Below are 17,567 nucleotides of genomic sequence, written 5' to 3'. Positions count from 1 at the left end.
AGCCCACCCCACAGCTTTGCAAACAGGTCTGGGGGCTCCTGTGCCCAGGAGAATGGGCATCAAAAGCCTGGACTTTGGAGTCAAACCAACCTCAATTTGAATCTGTTCCCCAGGTCCTTAGTGACAGGGCACCAGGAGGAACTCGCTTTCCCTCTCTGCTCGGTTTCCTCATCTCCATGGGGAAGGCAGATAACCACAACAAGCATCTGTGTCTGGAATTGAGATACTGTGTGTAACGTGCCTCACATACAGTAGATGCTCAATAAATGGTAGCTATAATTAGATTTGTCAATTTGGGTATCTTCGAGAGCAGGGTTTTGCATTTTGGCATTATTGACATTTTAGATCATTCTTTTTGCGGGGGTAGGAGGGTCTGTCCTGTGCAGTGTGAGATACTTAGCAGCATCCTTGACCCCTGCTCACTTGATACCAGAAGCATCCCCTGACTCCTCGCCCCAGGAGCTGCGGCAACCAAAAATGTCTCCAAACTTGGTGGAACATCCCTTGGGGGCTAAACCGGCCCCAGTTGAGAACCACTGATCTAGAGGGTCCAGAAAAGTCCTCCATTAAGTTGAGCAATATTAAGTTCTCATAACAGGCTAGTTCATTCTCAGCCTTGGCCAGCCCAGCCTTGCCATTCCAGGGAGGGGTGGACTCATCTCTCCAGCTGGAGATAAGGATGAACTTTCACCATGGGCCAGGTACCCGGCGGGGCCCTTCCTCTATGCCTGCATCATAAGGTTATTGAAAGAATAATTCTCCCTGTTCTCCTGTGGCCTGGGCCAGATACCAGCACCATGATGAGGGGCAGGGATTGGAAGCCCACACACTTGCATTGCCTGCATATTGAGAAAAAAGCAAAATTATAAATATCAAGGGTCCCGCTGCTTCTCTGCTTACATTCAGAAGTTTAAAAAAAAAAAATCCTGTGTTTTCGCCTTCGCCATCTAGCGGCCAGATGGGCGCCAAGGATAAGACACTCCCCTGACTTCCTTGAGAAATTTGAGGAAAGAGTGAATGTTCCTGGCACACAGCTAGGTTATGATGGGCCTTGGGTGTGCCAGCTGAGAAGCAGCCTCATCTTTCCACGGATCCTAGGAGGTTTTGGTGCCCACTGGCTGTGTCTGCCATTTTCATCATCTTCCAGGCCTGAGGGACCCCTGGGCTTTCAGAAGGAGGGGCTGCGCCTCACCTACAAGAGCAGAGAACAGTAGGACTTTCTGAAAACTGCAAAGGGCTCATGAGATAGATTCAAGAGGCCAGTGTCTCCTTTCTAGGGTCTGTTTGGGTTGGGCCTCAAGGCTTGCATCCCTGAAAACTGGCCCTGATGGTTATTTCATTTTTTGATCCCTGTTGTAAGAAGAACCACCCAAAGGGATGGGGATGGGCATTCATGGAGAATCCATCCAAGACAGAGCCAGAGCAGACTCTGTGCCCCAGAAAGACTGTGAACTCCCCCAGGACTGAGAGCACTGGCCATCCAATAACTCAATGCCTCTTACGATGAGTGGAAGAAACAGCTGGGGTTGGTGACTAAACAAGCGTCCTCTGTGCTTAGTGGGCGTAAGACTCACTCCCAGGTTTGTACAAGGAGGTGACATGGGTGACACCACTAGAATGTGCGTTCAAGTACAACCTGTCAGAGCAGAAGAAAGTTCTGTGTCTCTCCAGGGGCTGCCTTCTGATTTCGGAATCATCCAGGTGTGTTGGAGGCTTACTCAGGCAAAAGGTCCAGCAGAAAAAGAAGTGGAAACTGTGCTCTGTCCATGTGTGAGCTCCAGGTCAGCCATTGTAATTTCTGCCTCAGCGTGTCACCCTGAAAATTCACCCCAACTCTCTACTGTGGTGCTGCCCAGGCTGGTCTAGGTTTCTTCCCAGCAACGTGATGCCCACAATGCCTGCAGTGGGGTCCCAGAGCAATGGCTCTTGGTTTACCTGCCTGGGTCAGCTGTTGTTCCCAGTTGGGGTGGCTGGCCTTAGAAAACTTGGAAAGTGTAGGTAGTGATGTTGTCTTAGGTCAGGCTCTCCACTTCCCCAAAGCAGAACTTGGGCCAAGCACTTGGACCAAGGAGGTTATTTGAGAGGCTATCCCAGGAATCACAGTGAGGAGGGTGGAGAGAGTGAGACAGGGAAAGAGAAAAGCCAGCAAACAAAAGGTGCTTTAAGGCTGCTTAAAGCTGTGGGCAACTGAGACTCAGACCCAGAGCAGACCCCCAAGAAACCACGTAGAACATGCCTCAGAATGGTCATAGAGGTCTCAGGGGATGGCACCTTGGCCCACCTGATGTCATCCCCATTGTTTGAGGTTGCTCCTCGGGGAGGCTGACTCCTCTGTGCAAGTTTGTGCCTTCACGTGGCTGAGCAGCCTTCTCTGGCTTCAGAAAAGCAGAGGGTCGCCTTACCTGAGGCTCATGTGGAAACGTGTGGAGCTGTCCAGCACCGCTGTGCTGAAATAAGGTGCTGTGTGGCAAGGCCAGTATCAGCTATAGATGTCACCAAGTCCAAGCCCTAGAGTCTACAGAGAACCCATGACAGGGTCCTGCTGACTCTCCAGACCCTTCCCCTTCCTGCCTCACCCTCTGTCTCCAGCAACACTCAACTTGCTGATGACTCCTCCATGCACCATGCTGGTCTGGCTTCCACATCTTCTTTCACACTGTTCCCTTCACCCAGACAGCCCCACCCAACCCCTTCGCTTCACATGCCTCTTGCTTATCCTGCAAGAATGAGCTCAGCACATATTAATTCATCTATCTGACTCTCAGTTTCCCTGTCTTTAAAACAGTGGGGAGAAGGTATTATTATTATTGTGAGAATTGTGGAGATGATATATATGTAAAATGGAGATGACAGGTAGAGATATAAATAGACAGATAGACATAGATATAGAGAGATATATATAGATGTAAGGTTCCTGGCACACAGTACGTTTTGCCATTGGAAATTATTACAAGGATCATTGATCCTTTGAGGCCCTTTCCCTCCCAGACCCTGCCTCGTTTCCTTGGCAGGCCTGCTAGAAAATCTTTTCTTGGCTAGTATTTCCAAGACCTCCATGAAAGCTGTCTTGAACTTGGGCAATGGTCTGTCTGAGGGGAAATACCAGCAACGTGAAGTAGGATCATCAATCAGATAAGCAGTAATATCCCCCTCACCATGTTGAAAGGTCCTTAAGCCTTTGCATGATGCTGTCTCAGTCCTGAAAAGGAACATGCAGGGCTTTGGGAAGTCTCCCTCCTGCTCAGGTAATCAGGGAGGTGAGGATTGTGAGGCTAGCTCCTGGTGCCTCTTCTCTCCCCCACGCCCATGAGCCATGGAGATGTATCCTGGTTCTCCCTTCAAGAAAGAGCTCACCATTCTGCTGCAAATAGTGCTGCCCCTGGCAGCTTCCAGCTGTTGGTGCTTTTAGGATCCATCTCACTTTTGATCTGAGGCTACACTCTCCCCCAACAGCCAATGACTGAGCAATGTGGGGGTACTATGGCCTGGCCACGTCTGTCCAACACAACTCCTCTAAGAAGCCATCTTTGCTCTGGAGCTCTTGGTTGGGCTGACCGAGACTTTGTCAGATCTACTTGTGATCTGAAGATTTTCACTGCCCAATCCTGCTTCCTCATGGTTTTATCTGTCACAGACGTTGTCCCCCAATAAACCTCATGCAATCCTATCATTGTCTCATGGTCAGCTTCCTGGAGGTCTCCACCCACACAGCCCCTTAGCATTGTCAGGTGCATTGGAGGAACATGCTGCCCCCTGCAGGCCCCAGTCTCCCCATCAGGGCATGGAGGGGCTGGCCTTGCTGAGCCCCAGGTCTTTCAGCTTGGCCACCACTGAACTTAGCCTCATTAGGAGGCCTTATTTAGAAAGCTTTCCTCGTCATGTGCTGACATCATACCACCGGCTTTAGCACGCCAGGACAACTTCAACACTCAGGCACAGACAGTTCCTGCTGTCTTCTCTTTTTCCCACATTTTAAAAACCCCTCACATGGCCCTTCCCTTCCTCCCCCAGCCTCCATGGTCTTGGTTCCCATCCAGGGCCACAACCCATATCAACAGGGGTTTGTGAGAACCGCACAGAGTTCCCCAGTGTTAATCATTTCATCTGAACAAAGAGAAGGTTAAAAGAAGATACTCAGAGGCCTAGAGAGGGGAAGGGAGCAGGACATCTGGCTATGGGCAGAGACAGGGCAAGAAAAGTGTGTTCTGAGGATCTTTTTATCTGAAACGTCCTGTGTCTCCTAAAGATGGCATATTGCACAAACATATCTGATTTCATTCCTTCCTGAGTCTCCACAAAAACTACAGGAAAACGAATTTTTAAGCTCTAAATCTAGAAGAACAGGAATATGAGAAGAATAGCAGAAAGCAACAAATTTCAGTAACTGGAAAGCAGACGAGATAGTAGTGCTTATCTCAGCCTCCCTGAGAAAGTCAAATACTAACCAGACGGTGAGCCAAGAGCCACCCAGATGTACAGCACAGAATCTTCAAAAGGCTCAGGAATTGATGGCACCAGGTACTTCTAGAGGTGGAGGGTGAGAGGGGAGGCTGAAATAAGGAGGATTCAATGGCAGCTATTTAGAAGCAGTTAGTCCTGGAAACCCTCTCTCACCCGAAACCCCTTCATGGCTTCCCCTCCCCAACCCTGGTAGAAGACTGGAATCTATTCACTGGAGTGAATAAAACAGAGAATCTGTAGCCTAGAGGACACCTGAACACTTAGAGGCAGAATATCTGTTAGAACAAGGCATTAAATGGTTGGATGCACACTGAATGGTGAAATGGTCCAGCTCTTTTCCCTTTGTAGCTCCTAAGCACTGGCAGGCCAACTTTAATCCTTCAGACAGGAATTGGGAAGAATACTCTCCAGAAACTCTGACCAACGGCAGGGATTCCTCAAAAAATAGGCCCTGCTGGATCACCGTCCATTGAAGTTCACAGTCAGCAAGGGCTCAGAGACCCCATCAGCTCCATTGCTCCCCATCTTAAATGTAAGCAGACAACCAAAGATTACCGGAAATCTGAGCAAAATGTCTAACATAAAAAGCAGAGACCAAAACAAGCAGGAAAAAACAAAGTTGAAATAATTGAGACCAAGCTGGAAGAAATGTCAAAAAAAAAGTTATTAATATCCTCAGACACTGCAACCATGACATGAAACTGGAAGCTATTTTTTTTTTAGGAGAGACTATGTTAGAGAACAAAAAAAGAACTTCTGGAATTTGAGAACAAATGCAGACATGAAAAAACTCAATCGAAGGGCTGTGAAAAACCCTTGAGGATATCTCCAGAAAGTAAACAAAGAACAGAGATGAATGATAGAAGATGAAATATGAGAATATTAAAAGACCATCCTAGGAGATACAGCATCTGAACAATAGGGGTTCCAGAAAGGAAAACCAGAGAAGAAATCATTAATAAGTTTTTAAAAATGTTTTCCCAGAAATGAAATTTCATGACTTTGTAGACTGGAAGGGCTTAGCAGTTTCCGTGCATGCCAAACCCTACACGTCATGGTGAAATTACAGAACAATAGAGATGAAAAGATTATACACTTCCAGAGGAAAATGGACTCACACACACAGGACCAGATATCAGAATATCTTTAGAGTTCCCAACAGCAATGCTAGAAGAGAGAATTCTAGAGCAATACTTTTAAGAATTTGAAGGAAAATAATTTCCAAACCAAAATTCTATTCCCATTCAAACAACTAAGCAAATATGATGGTAAAACAGACATTTTTATACAGAAAAAAGGTCTCCAGAAATTTACCTTGCATACAATCATTTTGCAGAAAGCTCCTAGAGGAGATGCGTCTACAAAGCAATAGAAGTACATAGTGGGACTGGGATAGAGGAAACGAGATGAAACGGATAAGATAGTGAAAAAAGATCCAAGGTGACTGACGTGTACCAAGCAGTTAGTCCAGATTTGGAGTTTTGAGAACTGCCATTACCAAGAGACCTACTGCCATTGTTGTAAGATCTGGGACTCATTTTGTCTGAAAGTGTTTTTATTCTATATTGTCATATACAATTGTTAGTTTTGCTGGGTATAGAATTCTAAGATGTATATCATTTTCCTTCAAAGTTTTATGATGAAAAAATACAAAGCCAGTGTAGCTTAAGTTTAAATGTTATGTACACTATTAGGCAAATATTTGCTGAGTCTCTTATCTTTCTTTCAAAACTAAAGCTGATGACTGGCTAACCCAGTGCTTTGCATTCTCAAAGCACTTGTGTGAACAGCTTCATTATGAAAGCTCTTGTTAAAAGGTATTCTCATTAACTCTTAGATGAATCTTGTGGTCTCCGGTTTCAATAAAATTTCAATTAAGAAAAAAAATCAAAGAAACTTAGGGCTTATATTGATATACATCTACCAAAAGCAAGCATGTGAGGTTTGCAATCCAATGATTGAAACAAGAAACCATCAGTAGATTGGTGTCTAGGAAGACGTCTGAACTCCTGAAGAAGTCAGATACCCAGATGAGGTCTGATAGATATTTGACTCTGTCTACAGACTGGAAGAACCTACCCCTTCTCTCCATTTTTATGGCCAGTGAATTGAAGAGCTGAAGAAACTACCTACTGTCTTCTCCCACTTGGGCTATCTCTGCAGCTTCTCAGTTTATTCAAGATTATTTAAGCTTTCTGTGCCCTAGTTTCTTCCTATGTCAACTGGGGATAATAATAGTGTCCACCACATAGAGTTGTGATGATTAAATGAGATGATGTGTGTAAGGCACTTAGAACAGTGCCTGGCTCATAGTAAGTGCCATAGAAGTGTTTGCTATAGAAGAAGTTCAGGGGTAGATGGAGCAGGAAAGAGGAAAATGCTTTTTGCATAGAGGATACTTCCCAAAATACTTGTTTTTCTCTTCCAAGAGGAAGTCATGCTTTCTTCATTTACTTATTTGTTTAAGTCCACAAACATTTACTGAGTGCCTATTGTGTGATAGATACTCTGATTCTAAGCACCAAAGACATGACAATGACAGTAAGTCTTAGATTCTGCTCTTGGAGTAGGGGAAGGCATATTTATTTGTCCAATTATTTGGTTAAGGTCTTCTTACAAGTTTTCATAAGTGCTATGAAGGAAAAGTTCAGGGCATTATGAGAAAGTACAAGAGGAAAACAGACTTTACATTGAGCAAGTAGGGGGGGTTGTGGTCAAGGAAGCTCTCTCTGAGACCCGAAGGATGAGAAAGAGTTGACCAGGCCCCAGGAGGGGTCATTCCATGCAGACCAAGGAGCAGGACGTACACCCTAAGTCAGGAGAACAACTGGTATCCTGAAGATGCCAAGAGAAGACGACCACAGCTGGAAAGCAGAGAGCCAGGAGGCACATGTTGGAGGCTGGGTCAGGCATTTCAGGGTCTTGCAGAGTCCATGGCAAAGACTTCAGACATGGCCTTGCTCTGCCCAGAACCTATTCATGGCTTCTCATTGGCTTAGGACAACAGTATCCTGGTGGGGGAGTTGTCATCGACCAGAGAAGGCGGACACTAGTGCTGTCACTGACTGTGATTTGAGAGGCTCTGACTTGATTCAGAGCAGACAGTGATCACTGGCTCCCTTCTGAGACTTGAGATGGCACTGATGGGTGGGATAAGAGTTTCACAAGTGTCTCAAAGTCCTCTCTAGGCCTCAGGAGCAGTTTACTCACTCATGGACAATGGGAGGGTGACAGACAGAGGGTGGACCCTGGAACTACTACTCTGCACTGCTGGTTTGGTTCAGTGTTACCTGCCCCACTCCTGGAGGACACCTGGCCTGGAGTGAGCTCTCAAGGGGTCCTGTGCTGAGCCAGCGAGCGTAGGCACTAGGTTTATCATCAGTGTGGCGAGGGATGCCTGGGGAAAGGGAGCAACAGGTTCAAAGGCGGGAAGGGTAGCCCCCATCCCCTGCCTGGCATCACTGATTCAAGACAAACTTCATTCTTCCGTCAGGACTTTAAGAAGAGGTGGCTTGTGAACTGACATTGTCATTACAGCAACTAACATGCCTAGAGGAACACAGACCTTACAGTGAGAGGTGCAGAGGAGGAGGCAGCTTATCTCATTGTATTTTAATTATTATTAAACACTCGGTAATTGTGCCGGGCCCTTGGGGTGCAATCTGCTGAGCAATTAGACCCAGCCAAGGCTTTAAAGAGAATGCCTGGGGGAAGTGACACTTCTTGACTAGATCTCTGCAGGTGAGGCAGGGACGGAGAGGGCCTGCCAGCTGCCCCTTTCCCCCTGGGCTTCTGTCTCTGCGGGTAAGTCACTCTCATCTCCTCCATGGAGCCTGGACCAGGGCTCCTGGTGATGAGTTTGGGCATCTCCCCTGAGTGGCACGGCCAGTAAACATCCTGCACAGCAACAGCAAAGTGATTTCACTCTAGGGTGACCATCTGTCCTTTTCTGTCTGAGACTTGGGGATCCAAGAATGAGGGACATTCAATTTTAAAACTAGGAAAGTCCCAGGCAAACTGGGATGATGTTGGCACCCTGCCCTCTCCCTTACACATCAAGTGGGGCCAGACCTGGCTGATCCTATCAGGCTCACAAAGCATCTTGTCCTGTTGTTAGAGGTTGGAGTGGTCCTGCTCATCCCCTGCCTCAATTCCTGTAGACACTTTCCAACATTCTAGCTGGGCTCCCGCCTAGTAGTTTCCAGGCATACTGGTCAGCCAGAGCTCCAGCTGGTATCAGATGGAATGCCCAAAGGATTTCCTTGGAGAGAGTTTAATGAAGGGACTATTAATGGAAATGAGGACAGTGCGAGGGGAACCGGGAAGGGATGGTAAAGCACCCAGGGTCTAGGAACTGTGGGAAGCCTTTTCCACTCTGGGGCCTGAAAGGGTTTGGGGGGAGGGAGGAAAGGTGTGTCGCCAGAGACCAGACAGAGATGAACCATTAGCACTCCACAGCAAGGCAGGGAGAGGTCAGGGTTAATCTATAGCTCAAGCTCTCTCTTCCCACGCTCCCATCTCCTACCAGTATCTCCCACTGACCAACTCCAATTGGAAGCCAGAGGAAGGTTGGATTATACAGTCCATAGGTTCAGCATCCTGAGGCACAAAGCAGGGAAGGGGGTGGGCAGAGAATAGAACTAAAGAATGGCCAACACACACATCTGTAAGGAAATTATCCCAGAACCGAGACTCGGAGCTTGAGTTCACGAGCCCTGGGGCCAAACCAGGCACTTCCTGCAAAGATGCGAAGTATCCAAGAGTGCATGAGCCTTGGAGTCACGCAGACCTTGGTTTGACTCCCTCCCGTACCCACAGCCCGGTCTCTGTGTCTTCATCGATCGCACGAGCATAATGACGTCCACCGTATAGGGGCACTGAGGGCTAGATGAGAGCACAGGTAAAGCATGCACTGGGGGGCCTGCCACCTGTTTGGGGAAGGAGGGGAGGATGAGGGAACACATGAAGGAAGAGTATTTCTTCCCTCTGATCAGACTGAATTTAATCCTCTCCCGACACTCCCATACCTAGTGTGTCCAGCAGAGCACCTAGTATAAAATATTGTTTTCTTTGGCTTCTTGACTCCACTGGGTCTTGCAAGAGCTTAGAGTTAACTTGAGGAACTTGCCTCAGTTTCCTCTTTGGCACATGAAGATCAGAATGGTACCTGCCACATAGGCTCATTGTGAGGATGAAAGAGGTGCCCAGACCATGCCTGGCACATAGTGAGCATTCCACAAGGGTGAGCTGCGGTTATTGCTTTTGCCGTTATTGCTAGTATTAGGCTCAGATGACTTCTTCACATAAATCTCATAGTAAGCTTCCCAAAAACCCACTAGCCCCATTCTACAGAGGAGCCACGTGTCATGGTCTTTTACACGTCAACTTGACTACAGTCCCCAGCTACTCAACCAAACACTAATCTGAGTGTTGGTGGGAAGGGATTTTATAGATGTGATTAGAGGCCATAATCAGTTGACTTCAAGTAAATAAGATCATCCTAGATAACCTGGGTGGGCCTGATTCAGCCCACTGAAGGGCCTTCAAATCAGAAGTGAGGCCTTCCTGATGGAGAACAAAATTCCCTCTCTGGACAGCAGCTTCAGCCTCTACCCGAGAATTCCCGTCTGCCTTTCCTGATGGCCTGCCCTATGCGTTCCAGACTTACTGAGCCAAAGCCCACAGCTGTGTAGCAACCCCTTGCAATAGATCTCTGAATGCATATCTCCTCCTGGTTCTGCGTCTCTGCTTGATCCCTGCCCGACACAGCATCTGAGCCTTTGAGAGGTTAAGGGACTTGCCTGGGGCTTGCTCAGCAAGAGATGGAGAGCCAGGATCAGGACCCAGCCCCATGTGACCCCAAGCCCTGTGCTTTCCCTTTAATGGTGGCAGGTCATGTGGCTCAGAGATGGGCCCTGGCCTCCACGACTCAGGGATGAATAGGTCTTGATTACACTCCCTACACGCTCTGTACTTCGCAGCTCCCTCCCCCTTCCCCTTCATTCCCAGCAGTGTCATTCATCTCAAGAATGAAAGGAACAGCCACTCACTAGCAAGACAGGGTAGAAGGGGACAGCCGTGCACTGGAGAGACAGCCCTGCACTGGAGGGACAGCCATGCACTGGGGGGATAGGTCTGCAATGGGGGGAGCAGGCCTGCACTGGGGGCCCTCCCTGCACTGGAGGAGCAGCCCCACACCCTGTACCCACTCAGAGAATCCCTCAGGAAAAATCCCCTCCCCCACAACCTGCTAATATTTTTATAAGACACTACCCCCACTTCCAAAACCATCTATTCCTGGTGCTGCACTGGGGCGTTGCCATGGCAACAGGGCAACGCGGGAGGCCCAGCAAGCTGGCTTGCTTCTCTGATGGTTCTGTGGGGACCTCATGGTTCGCGGAGCGGCTGTGCGAGCCAGCACCATCTGCTCTGAGCAGTGAATACAGACCCCCTCCCTTTCCCTCCTCTCCTCACTGGGCTGCACCTCACCCTAAACCCAGGCCCCAGGGGCCAAGGACCCCGGCAGAGGGGCCACAGGAGAAGTGCTGGCTAAGAAGTGCAGAAATCCAGAGTTCCAATCCTAGTGCCAAAGCTGGGAATGGGACAGGCCCCACTCTGCTATAATGGGCCAGAGTGAGGGAGGTATGTTTCCCCAGGGAAAAATCAGCCCTGTTACCCGCTAAAGGGGAACTCTGGGTGGGCAGTGCTTCCTAGGGGACAGTGAGAGGAAAAACCCATGTAAGCTGTGCCCTGTCACTTCAGCCCATAGCCATGCTGGAGCCAAGCATCCTGAACACTAGGAAGTTAGAAGACAGCTGGACTGCTGGGGGGTGGGAGCTTTCATCTCTCCCCAAGGTCACACAGGTCAACGGTAATCACCCCTCCCTGGGGACCCTTCTCCAGGCCATCGCTCCCAGCAGTCTGAACTGGCACCCATGCCAAGCGTGTGATGGCAGATCTCGGACGTCTGCCTGGATACATGATGGGCAGAGAGGAGCAGAGGCGTCTGTGGGCTGTACATTTGCCACCCCACCACGCCTGACTGACCCCACTGAGCAGGCATGTCAGGTCTGCCCCAATGCCCCCAGCACATAGTTGTCCACCATTCTCAGCCATAACCCTGCAAGGGAGGAATCCATGATGTTACCTATGGGTGCATGTCAAATCCCCCACTGCTACAAACCCTGGGTCCATGAAAGAGAGGGGAGAACCAGCAGGCTGGGGTTTGCTCCCTCTCCGTACTCTACCCAGCTCCCCATGTGCAGTTCTGCAAATGTCCACACCCGCCTCCCGGCTCCACCTGAGATGCTGCCTGCTGAAGACCTCTGGCTGAGCCCAGGAGAAAGAGGAAGTGGAAGACGGGGACACGCCTGCACCTGCTCGGCCGTGGGAGGCCTGGGAGCGAGGCAGGTGGAGGGTGTGCATCTGAAGAGCATGGATGAATCAAGCCACACCAGCCTCCCCGGTGCCCGGAACATGCCAGCTTTCCTTGCTGGAATGCTCTCCGCCCATCTGCTTGGCGAACTCTCTCCTCCCTAAAGTCTTTGCTCAGAGTTCACCTTTCCAACGAGATGAGCCCTGACTGCCAACTGTGCACGTCACCTGCCTCCTGCTGGGCTCAAAATCTCTCTTACTCCGCCCTTCTCCTCCTGTTCCCTGACCCCACCTTCAAATGAACCGTATCATTTATCTATTTATTATGTTTATGTCTCACCCACACTAGCGATAAGCTCCTCGAAGGCATTTATGAGCCTGATATTCACTTAGGTGTCCCAAGTACCTAGACAGCAGTGCTGGCATTTTATAGACTCTCCATAACCATTTCTCGAATGAATTAAATAAAAAAAAATATGGCTCAAAACTGAGCTCCCTTTAGCAGATCCTCAGTAGACACGTGGTTTGTGTATGAGGGATGAGACATGTGCTAAAGACGCCCATTGAGTATAATCTGACTTCCTTCCATTAGTATTAGCCAACTGGGATTCAGCATTTGGTCAGTGCCACAGTTGCTGATTTGGCCCTTCCCTGCATGACTCTTGGCACAATATATTTTAACTTATCTGGTATATAAAACATCGAGGGCTGCTGCATACAGTTGTACCTGTTGTGCACTGCACAGGAAAGCTGGACCAAGGTGGTACGTGGGGCTGGAAATAGGGCCAACCCTCACCAAGCTGCACTTCCATGGTCCAAGGCTACGTCCATGCAAAGGAAGGAGTGACTTTGTCTTCATGAAAGCACCTCTGCTCACCAGGTCCTGTGTCCGCTGGGCTGCATTTCAATTTAGCAGAGGTGTCACATGGGCTAGTGAAGTGTTATTCCCCTTTCGCAGATGACCTTCAACGTGACTGTTGGGAAACCCCAAGTCCTCTCTATAGTCCTCCCCCATCTGCTCCCCTGCTCACCAACCCCCCCCGCCCCCCACTCCCAACCTCAGCCTCTTTGCCTGGAGTAGAGAAGATAGATAATAGCTGCTGTGTTTGAAGGAGACACAGCCATATGATCCTGGACAGATGATCAACCACATTATGAAAGAGCAAGTCTTGGCTGAGGGAGGGAGGGGACAGGAAGGAGACACCAGGAGACAAGAGGACACAGTGACCCTGAACATTGATGGGAAGAAGTGGGACCCTTAAAAGGTGAGGGTGGGAGGTAAACGGTTTCCCACACTCATCCTGGCCTCATCTGTAATATTTTTTCTCTGAGCAGAAATTTTCTCTGCCATAGGCCACCAGAGCTACCCTAAGAGGGCACCATAATGCTAGCCACAGATGTATGAACCCAAAACAAGCTTGGCCCATCAGATTCTCTCTCCTGGAATTTGGAATTGAGATCCAGGTATTGCTAACTAATTGTAGGAAGCCAAAGTGAAAGGTCGGGTACACATGGGAGCTGAGCTACCGTTTGAGGTAGCCCTAATTTAACATAAGACCCTAGAGCTGTGAGTTCAATTTGTGTTGTAATTCAGCCACGCACAGGATTAGCTGCTGGGCAACAGAATAACAGATGACTCTAAATATAGTAAGATCAAAAAATCAGTTCCTGATTCCCGTCTCTAAGATTCTGTTCACCTGGAACTACGCCCAGACACAATAGCTGTGTCTGTCAGGCTTCGAGGAAGTAGAGGTGTCATGAGTGTTGTGGAAATGAGAAGCTTGTGCTAGGAATCAGACCTTACACAAGTGTGGGTGAGGTGCTGGAAAACTCTTAGGGATACGTGTGTTCATCCTTAGTAGATTCTTCCACGGGCACAGCCATCCCACTGTTTGTAACCCAAAGGAAGTGTTCCAAAATGTTCATAGCTGCATTAGTAAGAATAGCCAAAAACCAGGAAAAAAATGCCCACCTACAGTGGACTGGCATGTTCATAGAATGGAACACTTTGCAGCAACGAGAAGGAACACACTAGACCGACATGCAATATGGATGAATTTTACAAATAAGCAGAAAAAGCCAGCTCCTAGAGAGTACATGTTTATGATTCCAATTATTTAAACTATAAAAAACAGACAATCAGAAGTCAGAAAAGTCATTGCCTGGTGGGAGGTCAGTATCTGGAAGGGGTTGAAGGCAGCTTCTGGAGTGACCGTTGTGTTCTATTTCTAGACTTCGGGCTTCTGAGACACGGGTGGTTCAGTCTGTGAAAGTTCGAGCCGTTCACTTCTCTATAGTGCCTGCCATGCTTCAGTAAAATTTAAATTGAAAAAAGAAAAGAATGTCGGATCCAGATTTTCTTCCAGGAGAAGATGAGTTGCTGTCGGATGGACCGTGTTTGGCTGTTCAGGCTACTACCACAGAATGCCATAGACTCAGGGGCTTATAAACAATAGAAGTTTATTTCTCACAGTTCTGGAGGCTGGAAGTCCAAGATCAAGGCATGGGCAGATTTGGTACCTGGTGGGAACTGATTGCTGGTTCATAGACAGCTATCTTTATCACTGTGTACTCACATTGCAAAAGGGGAGAGCAAACATTTTGGGGTCTCTTTAATAAGGGCACTAATCCCATCTGTGGGGGCTCCACCCTCATGACTTAATCACCTCCAAAAGGTCCCACCTGGCAATACCATCACATTGGGGGTTAGGATTTTAACACATGAATTAGGGACGGATACAAACAGTCCATAGCAGACCACTGAAAAACGCAACGAACTCCAGAGTTCTGTGCTAGAAGTAAGGCCATCCTGACTTGCTAAGGGGCGGATGGTCCTAGTAGGAAACCCGGCGTCAGAAGTACCCAGCACAGTGCATGACAGCAGAACAAGGCCAACTCACATACTCAGCAACTGCTTTCCCTTCCTTGACAACCTAAGGTAACTTTCCCAAGATCATCACCTGGGCCGAGACATGCACCCAGCTCTCACAATGAGATGATCTCTTGATGACATTTTGTCCTCTCTTGTTGAGTTGTCTGGGTGTGGCAATCGTATAGTGTATGCAGCAGGCAGGGTCCACCAGTAGGCAGTGGCATACTCCCACTGACTGATTTGGGCATGGTTTAACAAAAGGACTATTTTCAAAAACTCAGAGAACAAGGAAATCATAAAAGATAACGCAGCACCTGGGTTAATAATGGCAGGATGCCATTACCCGCCAGGCCAGGGGAGGCGGGGCACTTCAGAAGCTGGAAACCAGAGGCTGTGTGGAGAGGTCCACCTTGCAGAGGCTTGACCCATCTTTAGAAAACATTCAGACCCCAGAGTCTCCACTGGGCAAATAGAGGGAATAAATGCTCCCACATCCCCTCTTGCCAGAGCTCCCCATTGGGGAAATCTAAATGGAAGCCACACAGGTTCATTTCCATGGACACAGAACAGAGTGGATCAAGGTGGAGAGAGATCTGGAGGGGAAAACAGAAGATTCCCAGCGCAGCGTTTGAGTCAGAACACTGGAGTCCATGTCACTGCCTCCAAGCTCACCCTGGCTTACTAAAACCTGATTAGCTGAATTCATCACCTAGAAGAAGGGGCAGCGTGGATCTGGCCTTGGGGACTTGACTCTGGACTTAAATATGCTTAGGATTTGCAAGATGTGTCTGAATTCTGGCTTCATCCTCTCAGCCCACCGGCCCCCAGAAGAGGCCCCAAGAGGCCTCATGCCGCAGCTGGTGGCAGACATGGAGCTCTTCCCCAGCATTTCCCATTGGGGGAGAAAAGAGAGGGCTCCACTTGGCCAATGTGAGTCACGCGTTCATCCCTGGAGCGGTCACTGTGGTGGCCCAGGGGACACGGTGCTCAAATTCGCCCAGTCTGGGCCACAGACCACCCTGTGACTGGGGCGAGGACTGTTTCCAACGTGGGGATTCTGCCAGTTGCTGAGCGTGTCTATTCCAATTACACATTGCAGAATTTGGGAGGCAACCACAGAATGGCCTTGGGGGGCCCAGTGGACCCACTGTGAGGTGGACCTGAGCTAAACTCCGTTGATCACCTGACCTCCATGAGCCCCTGCTCTGACCGGTGGGCCAAAGTGACTGTTTCATTCTCTTGGAATTCGTGTCAGCATAGAGCCTGTGTCCAGTAATCCCCAAAAATCTGACTATTCCCCTTTCTCCAGTGCAGCCATCCTGGTAAATGGCCATAGGTCCCTTCAGGAAAGGCTAGGAAGTATAGTGTAAATTGTTGTCAGTGGAGCTGGAGCCTCCCTCATGGGGACCCGGCCTCCCCTTCATTCAGGGGTTCTGGGTCTGCAAACTGGCTGAAGTCTGGACTCTCACCAGAAGAAGGAGCAAAAGGGAGCCAGGCCATAGCCACACAGAAGTCTCTCTGCACAGTAGACACAGAGCACGTGGCAGACACATGGCCAAGGGAACATGTTTGGAATGCGTACAGCTGAACGGAAATAATAACCACAGAAGCAGCGCCTCAGAATGGTGCCTGGCACACAGCTAGCATTTATCATGAGCATTCCATATATTATTTCAGTAGGTCCCTTGACTCATGGGGCAATGTTAATAATAACAATTCCTCAAAAGAGCCCTACTTTACATATGAGCAACCTGCGGTGCGATGAGGTTAAGCAGCGTTTCTGCCTAAGACTGTGGGTGCTGAGCCAGGAAGCTGACCCGGCCCCTACCTGGGAGTTCCCACCCTCCCTGTGACCCCGCCTGGCCCTTCAGGTGGGCCAGGTCATGGAGCCCCACGCTCCTCTCTTTGGGCTCTTTGGGTTTGTTTGTCCACACGATTCTCGGCCTGGCTGGGGCTGAGTCAATCAGAGCTGCTAGGACAGTGGACTTGAGCTTCTCAGGGAAATTCAATAGCTGAGTCGATAGGCCTTCGAACTCTGCAGCAGGGACTTGAAAAGGCTGTCCAGGCTGCACCAGTGACCCTGTGCTTCCATCTCCATCCAAACCTCTTCATTCTCTCTGGGAATGACTGACTTGGGCTCTGTTGAGGGCTTGGCAGGACTGGAGTCACAGCTGAGGCTCGGCTTGTTCCTTGCTGCCACCAGCTCTAGATACATGATGAAAAACAAGATTTTATCCATGCCAGTGCTTCCAGCTTCACCTTCTGCCACCGCTGGTTGAAGGATGTTGAGGATCCAGGCGAGGAAGTGGCTTCTCGACTTCTTCATTTGAAGAGGACACCCCATCCCCTGATGTGGCCTCCTCCAGATGTGGGGGAAATCCCAGACATGCCTTTTGGGTTTTTTTGTCCCTAGAATAGGGATGGGACTGGAGTGGGCAATGCTTAACCCAGATAAGTAAGACTCATATGTGGGATTTCATTGCATGCAACTGTCTCCAGGAAGATGTTGTGGGCCAGTCACTAATTCGATAGATATTTATTATGAACAAACCATGTCCCAGTCACTAAACGCCTGAGGAACCAGCATCCTGAGATGTGGATCTGTCGGGACATAGGTTGTAGACAATCACAACTCCAACATCTTAGTTATTGGAAGGTATTTTTCTCCCTGACTTTGTGTCTACCTTAGGCCAGCTGAGGACTCCTCACTTCAGGACCTAAACTCTGTAGCCACTATCTTGACACCTGTCAGCATGACAGAAGGAAAGAAAGTTCCAGAAGGTCTCATACCAACAATTAATGCTCCAGCTGGGAAGTGACCCATGTCCCTTCACTCAGGACTTATTGGCCAGAACTAGTC

The sequence above is a fragment of the Equus quagga genome, chromosome 16 (genome assembly GCF_021613505.1).
Source record: "Equus quagga isolate Etosha38 chromosome 16, UCLA_HA_Equagga_1.0, whole genome shotgun sequence".
In the NCBI taxonomy this organism is placed as follows: domain Eukaryota; kingdom Metazoa; phylum Chordata; class Mammalia; order Perissodactyla; family Equidae; genus Equus; species Equus quagga.
The sequence above is the reverse complement of the archived record's forward strand: the minus strand, read 5'-3'. Positions refer to the sequence as shown.